Here is a 14,534-nt window from a genome sequence, read left to right as displayed (position 1 = left end):
CTTCTTCCCGCGACTGAAACCCGCGTCGAAGGTGCACTTTCCCTTGTTTACGATATCGGAAAATGCGAAACCTGTCGAAAACTCGCCGAAATCCCGGCTAAGCTTGAAGAACGACGGATGAATCGAATCGCCTTGCTGCTTTCGCAGGATTAATTTGACGGGAACAAAACGGCGTTGCGGAATGCGCTCGGACGTCATCATCCTCATGGACGTGTACCGTACGTATCAGCGTAATTGACTGCATACGTTAATCGCACCGTCACGGAACAATGCCAGCGAGCGTTCCTCGAGTACGCGGGCCCGCTTATTTTTCAAGCATTACGAGGTGAATCGGCACACGGAGAGCGGGGGAGGGGGGGGGGGAGAGAAAAGGGAAAAAGAAACCGGAGCGAACTCGAAACGGAGCCAAACTAACAAGGCGGAATACACGCGTGCGCGCGCGCGCGCGCGCGCGCGAAGCGGATGACGCGGGTCACCGTTTTCTTTGCGGTACCGCGAGTAGAAAGGTGGACGCCGCGGCCTTATTTTACAGTGTCATGCCTCTTCACGGTCACTTGCGATTGTGCGAGCGACCGGCACCCGCAAAACGCGCGACGTCCACCAGTCGGTTGAGGAATACGTTCCTCAACGGCGCATGAAACGCAGAAATTTTCTCAAATACATAGCGGAGTTACATCGTTGTGGAATTATAGCAGCTTTATTATCAGTATACGCAGATGCGAATATTTCCTTTTAAATTTGCTCGCGGCAAGTTAGAGGTATAAGGGGGAAAAAAAGTAAACAGATTTTTATGTCGTTTCTCTTTATGAATGTATCGCGATAAGTAAATTTAATAATCAATAAATTGTAATCGCAATTGATTCTAATATATATGTAAAATAATAATATAATATTATGTTGTATAGGAGATGATCAAGTTTTTTTATGTAGACAGTTGGCTACAGTGCGGCCATAATTACGGTTGGCCATAGTACACGCGAAAAAAAAAGTTTAGTCTACTATTAATTTTAGATGATTAATTTTATATGTAGAATTAAATTAGAATAAAATTATTAGAATCGTTATAAAGCAAGAAAAAGCTGATTAATGGAAACTGAAGAAGGATTTTAATGAAATTAAAATGACTTAGAATTTGTGTTTTACAAGTCTAGACATAACCAGACATAACTCAGCCCAAAACATAATCGTCTCTAATAGAAAAGGCACGTTTGCTGTTTGTTTCATTTACATATTTCAATTATTATTTCAATCCTATATTAATATAAAGAAAAATATAATAATGATATTTGATAGATGATATTTAATTTCTAACTACATTCTTAAATGGTGCAAAAACATATACAAAAAAATATAAAAAATATCACATACATAATACATTACAACTTATAAAACTTCTTTAAAATTTGTAAAATTTTTATACGCTACGAATTTGAGATCTGCGTGTTTCTTGATGATCTCTGGAACGGATCGAGATCAGCTTTCTTACCCCAACAGTTCCCTCCCCATTGTCTCGCCCTCCCAACTGTTCGTTCGCTCACTCGTTCATCTCCCCGCATCCCCAACCCTCCCACAATTTCTCTTCGATTCCCCTACAATGTGAGTAGACTCCAGCTACTGGTTTCTTTTCCGCTTGTCCTTTTTCCTTCCATCCTTTAGAGCTTTCTCGACCGATGTTCCTAACCCCGAGATCCCGAAGCCTACCACCCCCATTACAGTCGACTCGTGAAAGGTTTCCCTCTTTTCGTTCCACACTTCGTATCTCCTATCTTCTATTTTTTCCTCATTCTTCTTTGTTCTGCTCTTGTTTCACCCTTAGGGCCATGATTTTTCATCTATTCTCATGCTATTATTATAATATTTCTTTCATAATATTTCCAGGCTCTTTCTCTCTTTCTTGTTCTCTTTCTCTTTCTTTAACCAAATATTATATTACTGTTGCAAAGTTCTTTTATTTTTACTTCCTTCTTTTCAGTATCGTTCAGTATACGAGAATCGATATAGTCGACAATCTCTTATTTCTTTGTGTGTTTTTTTTTCTCTCAGTTGTGTCTATCTCCTTTTCTCGTTGACCGAACGATTCTCTTTCTCTCTCTATTTTACTCGTCCTTCATTTCTCAGAAAAGTAACGTGCTACCAACCTTTCCTCCAACATGCTTTTCCATGCCACGAAGAAGTAAACTCTCTTTTTATACTCCCTTGGCCTTTATCCGTTCTTCCCTTCGTAGTTTGCAGGCTCTCTAACTCGCTCTTTCTCTTTCTCTTTATCATTCCTTTCTTTTTCCTCTAAAGCGAACGTCCGATGTTTTTCCATTTGTTAGTACAATATAGGATAAAGTGATAGCACATTCTAATATTCTTATCTATTTCTTAAAATTATGGAAAGAGAATGTACAGTTTGCATATTTAAAATGTATATTGTATATTGTACGTTATCTTAAAAATAAACCTACGAGTAAATACGCTGTAACCTTCGAAATTTTTAAAAAGTTAAAATACAGTGTATAAATAGAAATTGAATAGAATAGAAAGCTAATATATATATATATATATATATATTTTTTACAGGACGTGAGCGAAACAGAAAAAGTATAATATTAAGAAGATCCTTTTCTTATAAAATACTTAGCGGTTTTGGAAAACGATTTACGCAATTTAAAAACATGTCACATCTTTATTTTGTTTCCAGAAAGCTTTAATTTTTTTATCTTTTATCGAATTGCTTCTTCTTGTTTTTCAAGCACTTCTTACGATCCTCAAGACCAATTCCTTCCTCACAATCAATTTAAACGGTTTCGACAGTGTATTTAGATTTTAAAGCTAGTCAGGATGTAAGCCTCTCTACAAGACTGAAGTCTCTACTTAAAACTTCCGTGCGTTGCCCTTTCTTGCGACGACTTTGCCTCACCGTGGCCTGTTGAGTCGCATGGACAGTTTGTAAATGTGTGTCGAGAGTGTTTCGAAAGGGCGGGAGATTAGTTCTCACTGTAAATACCCTCCGTAAATGTAAATCTATTTTGTACGCAGTTGTAGAAACAGTACGATACCCATCCCGTTAAAACGGGAAAACTGTCAACTGGGTTAATTCATCAAATGTCTGCTTGCAAACGCAGAAATTAAATTAAGCGATCGAAATAACTATTTTCAAAAATCCTGGCGGTGTCGAGAGGTCGCGTCGTTATCGAAGGGACCGACGGGAAGTAGCGTGACGCAAAATTTGTTGCGTGATTGCGCAGTGAGAATATGCGTGTTCGCGACCTGATACCTCGAGGTGGAACGGCTACATACAACTGTGCAAACATCCCGATACGGACATTATTATCTATATGCCACCCCCGTTACTCATATGGTAATCAGAGTGGGTTAAGCACTAAATTATCTACATTAGCGAGGAACTATCGATTTGGCTGCGCGCAGAGCAATCCGATGCAGACAGATTGCATCGAGAGGGAAGGAAGGAGAGAGGGGGAGAGAGAGAGAGAGAGAGAGAGAGACTGCTAGATGCGTATTTTCATTAAAGGTCCCGGCCGCCGGGCTCGTTCGCCGCGATCGTTTTTCGAAATCGAAAACTCGGCTTAATTGCGCATTGCACTTCGGTAACGCGAACGTCAACGATCAAAGACCGCCGGCGTTATCCTCGTTTCGTAGATGGCGAATCTGGGTATATCGGTATCGATTAGCGAACATAAAGGAATTCTTCCCGCTTAATTCGTTTATCGGTGAAAGTATCCTGTGCTGATTGGCACAACAATTCCCAGATATTTCTCAATATCCCTTTCAATTAACATCTTGATCGGCAACGCGATCGTGAACGCGCCACACGCGTAACCTCCCCACGTGTATCGATATATTTCATAATCCATCGCGTTTCCTACTTTGTGTTTTCCTTCGCGCCCGAGTAATAATTAGCGGCTCGATTGCTCAAACGGTGAGCAATCGAGCCGCTAATTTAACCGCGCGTTCGTATTCAATGTTTCTCACGAGGAAACCAGTCTTCCGAAAAACGTACCGTGATTGCCGCGGGTCTCTCTCTCTCTCTCTCTCTCTCTCTCTCTCTCTCTCTCTCAACGTGGACAATTTATAGCGGGGCGTGTGTGGTCTTGGAGAAACACGCAGGTTGCTATGCGGACGTAAAGCACCAACACTCTTAGTGTCGGTCCACAATAAGTATTTAATCTTTAAGTCGTAAGAAATTGACCAATCATAGTCGATTATTATTTTCATATTCGATTATAATTGGTCAATTTCTTACTTCTTAAAGCTTAAATCACCTATTGTGGACCGACACTTACATTAACATCAGTCGAAAGAGAAGAGGCAGAAAGAGAGGTATCGATGGACATTTAGTATTGGTAAAATTGCCGGGTGTAATCTTTCAAGAATAGATGAAACAACGTATACGTTCCCATGTGTGAGCTTTAAATTGAAACTAAAATATTTATTGCTTGCAACAATCGACAGCTGTGTCGACAAAAAATGATACACTCGCGCGGAAAAAATAGCTCGGTTGATTGTACCAAAATTCTGCTTAAAAATAAACGAGTCAAAAATTACGCTAGATTTTTGTTTAAATTAATCAGAGGTTTCGTTACTTCCAACTTAAATTGAATTCGGATAGTCAATCAGAATTTCCGATTCGTTTATCGTATAAACAAAATTTTGATACGAAACCGACCGAACAATTTCGCGGCAAAGTGTTAAATTAAATAGAAAATATTCGTGTCGAAAGGATAGAATATCGAGGTATCTAAATACCTCGGCATAATGGCTGACATTTCCAGCGTGCGATTGACGAACGGTATACGCGAACGGCGACGGTTCGAACGGTTCGAACTGTTTTATGGGTCCGACACTAACCTCTGACACGTCGTAACCGCGGCAGGCGACACCGCGAATGACAACGCGTGTCCGCCCCTTCACCACCATACCTCGAGGAAACGTGGTTGTCTCTCCAGCCGCCGAAGGTGCATATCCCCATCGTGCATCGGCATGCGCGTGCGTGCGTGTCCTTCGAAGGTTGGAAGGCGCGGATAACCGCGGACACTTCTGCTGTGGTACGCGGTGTGCGATAATCCAAAGGAATCAGCTCGGATTAATCGGAAACTTAAAAAACAAGAAACTCCTTTTGTCTCTACCGCGCGCGCGCGCGCGCGCGCTCAGTAAACTCGAAAATCTTTCGTGAGTTTTATTAAATTTTCTGAGTTTCTTCTTTACCGGAGGAAGAAGTAACTTTTTTTTAATAAATGCAATAAATTTTTTTTTAGGATTGTATAAGTGAATTTCAACTTGGACAATCAATGTTAAAATGTAATGAAAAAATATAAGTACGATGTGTAAAGCTATACATAATATATATATATAATGTATTATAAAAATGTTATGCATGTATATTGCAATTATTGTAATTGTAATTGGTAGGCAAAATCAGATCATGCGATGAATTTTTACAGTTGTACATTAATAAAGAATTTTGATATTATCGAAAATTTGAGAAGAAAAACTTAACTTTCGTTAATCTCTTGTACATACATAACTTGAATCACGACTTGTTTAAAAAGAATTTTATCTAATTTTTATCATAACTATGAAATGACAAGCATTTTCCTATGAAATAAACATGATAAACAGATACGATTATAAGTTTCTTTAGAAGAATAGTTCAGTGTTAATGATATGGCCTCTATCCATGAAAATACATTAAACGTTTTGTGTGTGTGTGTGTGTGTGTGTGTGTGTGTGTGTGTGTGTGGTGTGTATAAACATATATATATATATATATATATATATATAAACATATATATATATATCCATATATATATATATATATATATATATATAAACATATTTATTATTAAAAAAAATTAAGAAGAAGCGTAAACGGCTGTTTATTTCTTTTAAGATTTATGTAATGTGTCAATCGCGCATTTCTAATCAACAAGACGTGTAAAATTGTCAAGCAAGATTGAGTAAAGACGCAAAAAACAATTCGTTGTGATATGCGGTACGTCAGCGTATCCAATTATATGCAACAGTTAAACTCAATCGTAAAACAGTGGACTCTTCATATCTTTATTCTCCTTCGAAGGTAATGTTATTATATTATTTTTGCTCTAGTGTCTATTTTTCCTATTTCCCTTCAGATATAGACATCATTATTGAAAAATTTTGTCTTTTCCCAATTGCCAGTATAAATATCGCAACTTTTGTATATGCAGCGTATTTATATTTATTATATTTTATTATATTATGTTTCAACGAAACAAATGCTAAATATATTTTATTATTTTATAAACAACGGTAAAATAAAATAATACACATTTTTGTTATTTACTCTTTTATTATTCAAAATTAACAGCGTAATTTACACATCAAACTAATTTGTACATTTCGAATGAAAATTACATATTAAAAAAAAAAAAATAACTTGCCAAGTAGAAAACTCAAGTTTTTCTTTGTAACGCAAATTTCTCGGTGCGAAATGAGGAATGAGCCTCATGTAAGTCCGCATTTCTGTTACCTTGGCCGACGTTATGTAATTATCGCATAATAGTATTTAATGTTATCTTTATGAATGTTACATGGACGCTATCGAAACGGCATCGGGAAACGGCAAAACGACACCGTGTGCATGTTGCGTACCTGCGCAAATCGGTGTCACGTGATCCACACTGGCCGACCGATTAGCATTATAAAGCTGCGATAACATTTGTTGCAAATTGAGTTTGCAGGTACGTTTATATGAGTGTGCTTATCAGAATGCAATAGGAAAATACGCGCACATTGTCGGCTATCATTTGCGGTTCTAGGCTTTTGTAACCAGGCATTAAGTGCACCCGACGAAAATCACATACACGCAAATCTTTTTTCGATATTGGTGTTTTTTTTCGAAAGAAAAGAAAAGATATTCGATCGAAAGTTCACGTGACTAATAATTGATGCGTGACTAATAATTGATGCATGATTAATAATTGATAAAAATCTGATTAAATTATTTCTCTAATTATTATCTTTGGAGGATCGAAAATTTGAAAGAAATTGAAACTTTCTGTAAAGATCACATCTTTGCATTGAAAAATTATAAACATTTTACGATTTTATCGCATAAAGCAACGAAGATGAAAGAGTTTGTTTCTTAAATAAAAAAAAATGCAAAAATTAAATCTCGATCAAAATCAAAGGCAGTATTTTCTGAGGTTAATATCGCGAGAGAAGATGAAAAATTGACGTTTTAAATCGTTCTTGAAAGTTTTAAAGTTAGTTATACTCAACATGAAACATATAACGTATTTTATCTCGTTAAAAAAACCTAGAACGTGGATAGGTGATAAGGTCCCACCGCTAGACGCTATGACAATGCTTACATAATTGCTGCAAACAGTTTTATAGGATACAACAACCAAGACTATTCGAACGTTAAACGTATCGTAGAATTTTACGACACATTTGTCATGAGCAGATATTTTTTTATTTATTTTAAACAAAAGCTGATAAAATATTTTCTCAAAAATAATATTATCAAGTATATTATTACAATTGATTATTATTAACATTATTAAGTATAAAAATTACCGCGAAATGCGATTTTAATTATAATAACTGAGATATTTTACAAAAAAAGAATATTTTGAGAAAATCTACGAGATCCAATTTCCGTTCTTCAGAAAGAATTTTGTACAAGGACCGTCTATTCACAGAGAAAATTCAGAAAATACGTTCTCTGGACACCTCTAGATTAAGCTCTATATAGAGCTGTCGCGCGAGGATCGAAAGTGGCATTACTTTATATGCGTTTACGATGAACTAAAAATGGTGTCCCGGAGAAACCAGCGTTTCTTTTATGGACGTAGGAAAACTAAGGAAAATGTATACCGGTATAACAAGCCTCGTGTATCAAATTGCTGTTAGCGAAGGACCATTTAAGGCCTCGTGCTATAAGCAATAGCGCGCAGTGATGAAACTCTATCTGCAATCTCGATAGATCGAGACGATTAACGTATTAGAAGGTTCAAGTCAGCTGGCCGAACAACGACTCGCATTTATGTCAGTAGGAAAAGATGCTACACCGCTATACTTGTCATATTACTTGTGACATTTCATGCTCGGTTTGTGAGAAAGTGTGTGTGTGTGTGTGTGTGCGCGTGCGTGCGTGCGTGCGTGCGTGTGTGTGTGTGTGTGTGTGTGTGTGTGTGTGTGTGTGTGTGGCGCGCGCGCGCGTGGCGCGTGAGAGAGAGGGAGAGAGAGATTTTTGATTGATTGATTGATTAACTTTTATTAACCTTCTCGACACTTAACAAACAAAACAAAAACTAATACAAAAACTAATACAAATACTAATGCTAATAACTAATACAACATATAATATAATATATAATAATATAATATAATATAATTAAAATTGAAAATTAAAATTAACTCCAAAATAAAACAAAACAACAATGTAAAAAAAAAGTAACTATTCTATTCCATTTACCACATAATTCTTTAGCTTTCCTTTAAAATTTATCAATGCTGTACATTGCCTTACATCTGGTAATGCATTATACAATCTTAATCCCTCATAAAACATGCTCTTTTCTGCACTAGCTATTCTTCTAAATTGAATTTCAATATTGTCTGCTTGTCGTGTTGACATTCTTCCTTCACTTCCTATTACCCTATACTTATCTCTTAACTGTTCCGGTAATAAGTTATTTAGCATTTTAAAAACAAATATGCCTACATTATAGTGTAATCTCTGTTTTATCGACATAAATTGTAACGCCTGCAACATATCTCTTACTTTAGTATACCTATTATATTGTAAAATAACTCTCATAACCCGATTCTGTGCTTTTTGTAAATTACATAAATTACATAAATTACATAAAGAGAGAAAGAGAGAGAGAGAGAGAGAGAGAGAGAGAGAAAGAGAGAGAGAGAAAGAGATATTTCTTAATCTTCGCGATTTCAATCTGTTTAAAATTTATTCCGTTAAACAAAGCAAAATTTCCTTCTATCGAGTGCGTATACGACGAGGAGGAAGTTTGCGAAGTACATTAAAAAGTTTACTTTGTCGCCATTTCATAAATCTTTATTCGATAAGGCAAATTCACGTCCAAATCGCTAAGTCGCTGGCGCGTGTACGTCTCCCCAGCTTATATCATTATTGTTTTACCTCAAATTAGTCGCAGTCAGAATAGTTATTATATGTTAAGTGCATAATTGTCGCTGCACTTCCACTACTGTAATTTCTGAGTACTGTTTGAAAAAGCACTAATTTTTAATAAATAAATTATTAGAAATAATCGCATTTCCAGGATAATCGCGTCATATGTCATCGGTTAATAAGAAATGTTAATTTTTGCAGTATAGCTGAAATTTTTTTTTACCACGGCATGCACAACTTAATTTCTGAGGAAAACGATACCAAGATTGCGGCGCGCGTGCTGCGATCAAAGAAATTCTGATTAACCGCATCTGGAGATCCTGTAATTTCGTATGCATCAAACGATTGGCTGAATACGAACGGCCGCGGGATCATCTTATTACACCAGTAAGAACTGTATATTTCAATTTGCAAACATCTTACAACCCCTCGATGCATATAATCGATCTTCAATTATTGTATCGATCCATCTTGCTCGATGACCTTGCACGACCTTGACTGCCGTCCGGTGCTGGAATTTTGCTGCCTGATTTCTTTATGAAAGATTTTTATATCACCCTGGTGGTACATGCCTGGAGTGTACAGGAAATCATCGGTAATTAATACAAGAAACTAAGAAAAGGATCAGAAAGAATATTTGTGCCGAAAGATCAGGTAGACAGAAAGCTGGAATACCTTGCGTTTCATTCTTTTTTTGAGAAAACCTTTCTATTTTCCCCTTCCGATCGACTTCCGGTACAGGTCTTCATTGTTTAGAAAATATCCTTTGGATTGAACAAAGATATACTTATGTCGACAAATTTTTGGAATGCTTTATTTGTATACCTGAGCATCGATACCTATATTTGCATTCGCAAATTCTTTACTCATAGCTATACTGACTTTTTATCGAAAATGCATATATTATGAAAAAATCCTGCTATATATGATAATGTTGTAGAAAAATAGCTTAATGAAATTTTGAACGATATCAAGCTCGTAGCCAGTTAATAATGCGATAAAAAAAAAATAAAAACATCAATATCTCATGGTTTAGGCTACTTAATCATCTCGTTGCTCTTTCCTGAGATCTCGCGCGTGCGTTCGTCCTGAGAGCGAGAGAAAGATCGTCTCACGTTTATCTCTTCCTCTCCCTCTTTTGTACACAGGTAGAAAAGCGATAAAGAACGAAGAGACGAAAGGAGCTGGAGGGCGCGAAGGAGAAAGAGAATATAACGACTCGCAGGCACGGATTCACGCGTGGGACGGAGAGAAGAAGATGGAAAGGATGAGGACCCTTTCGCTCTCAACCCAACAATGGTCCTTTGAATCGGCAGTGGCCTGTGTTTGCCTGTATTTGCCTATAATGGAAAATTTTTGACTCTCGAATGACTGTCTCGACTAAAGAAACTGAGTGTAACTTTCGATCATTTCTGACTAATAATCCAGAAATAATCCTTTTAACAGATATTTTTCTTCTAACGGATTTTCGCATATGTGAAAACACTCCTAATTTACTTGACGTATTTTAAGCAACAATATTTATTTAAAGTATTATTCCTAATATATTTTCGAGATTTGATGAATTTTAATTTATCGCTAAATTCTGATCAATATCGCACACAGACAAAGAAAAAACAATATGGAGTATCTAAAAATTCAACCAAATACAGATCTGAAAATATTGTTGAGCCACTGAAATTACAATAATTACATCGAATTACAAATAGCAATATTTTTCTTATTATTTCGAATTATTCGATTATTTCTTATTCTTATTCTTTATTTCAAATTATGGATCGTTATTAGCGATTCCGTATCCTCTCTTTCTTTTTTGCTCCACATGTTTTTGTTTGCTTTTTCCTTCTCTCATTCATCGTGGTTAATTTTATAAAGCGAATAATGGATACGTTTGTAATTCGTAACGAGGCAACATCGCGCCGCGCTCTCGCGAAGCTACCGAGGTTAGAAGAGACGCTCGCGCTCGAGAGATGAACGTGATTGTCTGAAACGTACATTCTCGTACACGCATATGTACCATTCTAAACATCCGTGACACGTAACGAGGTCTTCTAGCAGCGCTTCATATTCATCGGCAGGCGTATACATGCGGTTAGAATGTAACCAGTGTTGTCAGACCTGAGAATTTTCTATTGGGCATAAAGAGACGCCAAGCTTATTGTTCTTCTGACAACAATACTTCAAGATCCAAAAATGTGAAATTCTTGGAATACACAGTTTTACTATAATAATAATTTTGTTCTTTTTCTGTGAGCTTTCTGTGACATTTTCACTTGAAATAGCAAAATTAAATAATTAATGATTTCTAAATTTTCGTACGATTTTCGTATATTTATGAATACGTCTTCCTTCTTTTTTGAATGACATTAAAATTTATGGGAATCTTGAATCTTAAAGAGAACTCTTTTTCCTATATATTTAATACCAACAATTTTGAAAAGAAATAGAAATAATTTCCAGAGTTTTCTTTTCCAAATATAAAAATCGAAACTATCGAGCAGAAACTTGAATAGATTATTGCAAAGCTATATAGGAAAAATTCTTTTCAATTTCATTTTATCAGCTTCATAAATATTTCTTACTATCTTAATCAAGCACCTTCGTTTAATAGACGCGAAACATGCGCAGCTTAAACGTGAAACTCCCGTTTCGACGTTCTCGATCTACGTCTGCTGGACCGGCTAAGAAAGAGAGAGAGAGAGAGAGAGAGAGAGAGAGAGAGAGAGAGAGAGAGAGAGAAAAGATGCCTTGGGAATATATTAACGGAACGTGCGTGCGCGCTCGTACATGCGGTACATTTTTCTCACTATACGTCAGAGAGTATAAATCTGGAATGCCTATTTGTCTCGCCCGCGGTTTCGGTTGCTTTCAGGAAGAGTCTCGCGTGTCTGTCACGACTGGTGCCAATATGCCAGTTAAAATTAATGATTTTGAGCAGCGTGTATACAAACGTGTTTTGTTGATGTATCTCGCGCCTAGTTTGGGCACCGATAGAAATTACTGTATCTAGAATTTTCTAATACTGTCGAAGAAGTAAGGAAAAAATTATGTGTAAAAGAATTCACAGTATATTGTAAAACATAACTATCACAGAGTATTGGAAAATAAAAATAATTTAGCAAAATTTTTACGATCGTAAAAGATTTGTCTTTTGATAATTCTACTTTCATGCATTTCTCACATTTCTTTCAAATCTCTCACTTTTCCACTACTGAAAGGGATTTTAGAAATTCTAGGAGATCAAATTAGAGGTCCAGACTCCATAAATTCATTTTTATTCCTATATAGATAGATATATCGATATAGATTATATCGAAGGACAAAGTATTAAATTAAAAAAATATGCAAAATTGCATAAAATTACACAAACAAATTTCAATTTAACAATGCGATTTATGCGTACGAATTGTTAAAGGACAGGATTGGCATGATTCGGTAGCTTCGGACGCGAATTACCACGAGTGCTCCCGCTCGTCTCGGTGTTGTCTGCGAGGAGCTTGTACTCGAGACGACGAACCCACATCTACATGCCGTACGAGCGACGTGTCATCGGGAGACGTATCGACACACAGGCCACGCATACCTGCCGGTGCATAAGTTCTCGCCGACACACGTAGAAACGCTCTGCACGCGGCCGGGGTTTCGGGTAGGGGTCCCGGTAGCGAGACAACACGGGCCGCGGCAGCAGGCTCGACACAACGGAAGACGGAGGACGAACGCCGTTGCGCACAGAAAGAGCGAGCGATGGACAAAGACGGACGGATGAGCGGAGGGAGGCGCGCGACAGAGACGGCGACGGACGCCGCTGGTTTCTCGGATCGAGGCAGCCAGCACGAGGCCGAGAGAAGAGGACAACGGCGCACGGTGACGCGTTGGATGAGAGGACGGTAGGCGGGGAAGGACGAAAGGGGGGACCTTTCCCTCTATCGTTGTGGCTCCACCCACACGGCACCATCACCACCACTATCACGACTGCCACCACCACCACTACCGCAGCCACTGCCGCCGCCGCCGCCGCCGCCGCCGCCGCCGCCGCCGCCGCCGCCGCCGCCGTCGTCGCCGTCGAGGCGCGCAATCTGGCAACAGTGGCTCGCTATAACCGATATTGTGGCCGTGGATTGAATGGAGGGGAACTAGAGCTCTCTCAGGTCACACACACTTACGCTCCACACTTACGCGCCACGCACACAGGCGCATGCACCGCCCCACCGTGATCGACACCCCTCGATCGCACGGACGAGGAGAGCGCGACCCCTCGCTATCCAACCCTTGCGCGTCCTGCTCCGTCTCGTTCTCGCCCCGACGCTCGTCCACCCTTATCACGCGTCGCGCTCTATCGCTCCTTCCCCTCGTTCGGCACAACGGGTCCCCCTACCTCCTGATTACGCTCTCCTTCCACCAGATGGCTGAGCGCGTCGCCGTGTTCTCCCTCTATTTGTGTATACGTGTGTCATGTATGTGTCAAGCTTCTCCCACCATCACACCGGCGAAACCCATCGCTATACTACGGTGCTACGGTACCGTCCACTCTACCTCTGTCTTCGACAAGGAGTTCACCCACCCAACAGGAGAGAGAAATCGGTGTATACGTGCCAGAGGCATATACGTGTATGTTTGTATCTGTGTATGTATATGAGACGTGACGGCGAATCGACGCGGAACAAGGACGCACACCGCGCGGCGCGCGCGACGGAGATGGAGGAGCGCGCGACGGTAGGAGCGAGAAGGTGACGTGGGAGCGAGGGAGAGACCCGCGTACGCGCGGCGGAGGGAGCGAGTGGGAACGACGCCGTCGGGGTCCCAACTCCCAACAGCCTCTCACTAGACAGTATTACTTTCAACCGTTTAGCACGGGGCCAATGCTACTACCCGGAGCGGAGTAGTCAGTTAGCCGAGCAGTCGGAATCAGCCGTCCGCGAATACCTGAGGAGGAGGAGGACGCTCTCTCGCCTCTCTGTATCTTTCTTTTTTTTTTTTTCTTTTCCGTTTCCTCGCGACGTCTTCGCGAGGAAACCCTCTCATTTGTATCCCCGGCTCTTCCGCGCTTGTTCGCTGACTGAAGGAAAGGAAAGAGAGAAGAGCGATTTTCAATCGAGGAACGTGCATTCGCGACCGGATGCACTGTTGTCGTCGTCGTCGTCGTCGTCGTCGTCGTCGTCGTCGTCGTCGTGTCATTCGCCGTCCTCCCTCGTTACTTCAAGACGCGCGCAGCGGCGCCGCGCCGACGCTACGCGCCGTGACAGACTGAGGCGCGCGACCGCCGCGGCCGGTGGATATAAATAAAGTTTCCGCGGACGGGAATCTCGCACGCGCGAGAGAAAGAAAGAGGTGAAACGGGCGCGCGCGGCGGTGGCGGCAGCGGTGGCGGGCCGAGAGGGAGAAGGAGAAGCGG

At 39.7% G+C, this 14,534-nt stretch overlaps 1 long non-coding RNA gene across 1 annotated transcript in view; it reads left to right on the top strand.

Moving 5' to 3' along the window:
- The window catches only part of LOC148934699 (uncharacterized), an 85,197-nt gene extending 74,351 nt beyond the window's left edge, over positions 1-10,846 (top strand). The window contains exon 2 of the long non-coding RNA XR_016141143.1: positions 10,291-10,846. This is a non-coding gene — a long non-coding RNA (uncharacterized LOC148934699). The remainder of the gene's footprint in view (positions 1-10,290) is intronic.
- The last annotated feature ends 3,688 nt before the right edge of the window (positions 10,847-14,534 follow it).

This window comes from Pogonomyrmex barbatus, unplaced genomic scaffold, assembly GCF_055798465.1.
Source record: "Pogonomyrmex barbatus isolate J1 unplaced genomic scaffold, ASM5579846v1 scaffold8, whole genome shotgun sequence".
Taxonomy (NCBI): Eukaryota; Metazoa; Arthropoda; class Insecta; order Hymenoptera; family Formicidae; genus Pogonomyrmex; species Pogonomyrmex barbatus.
Note: the sequence above shows the minus strand (reverse complement) of the source record. Positions and strands in the feature narration are given on the sequence as shown.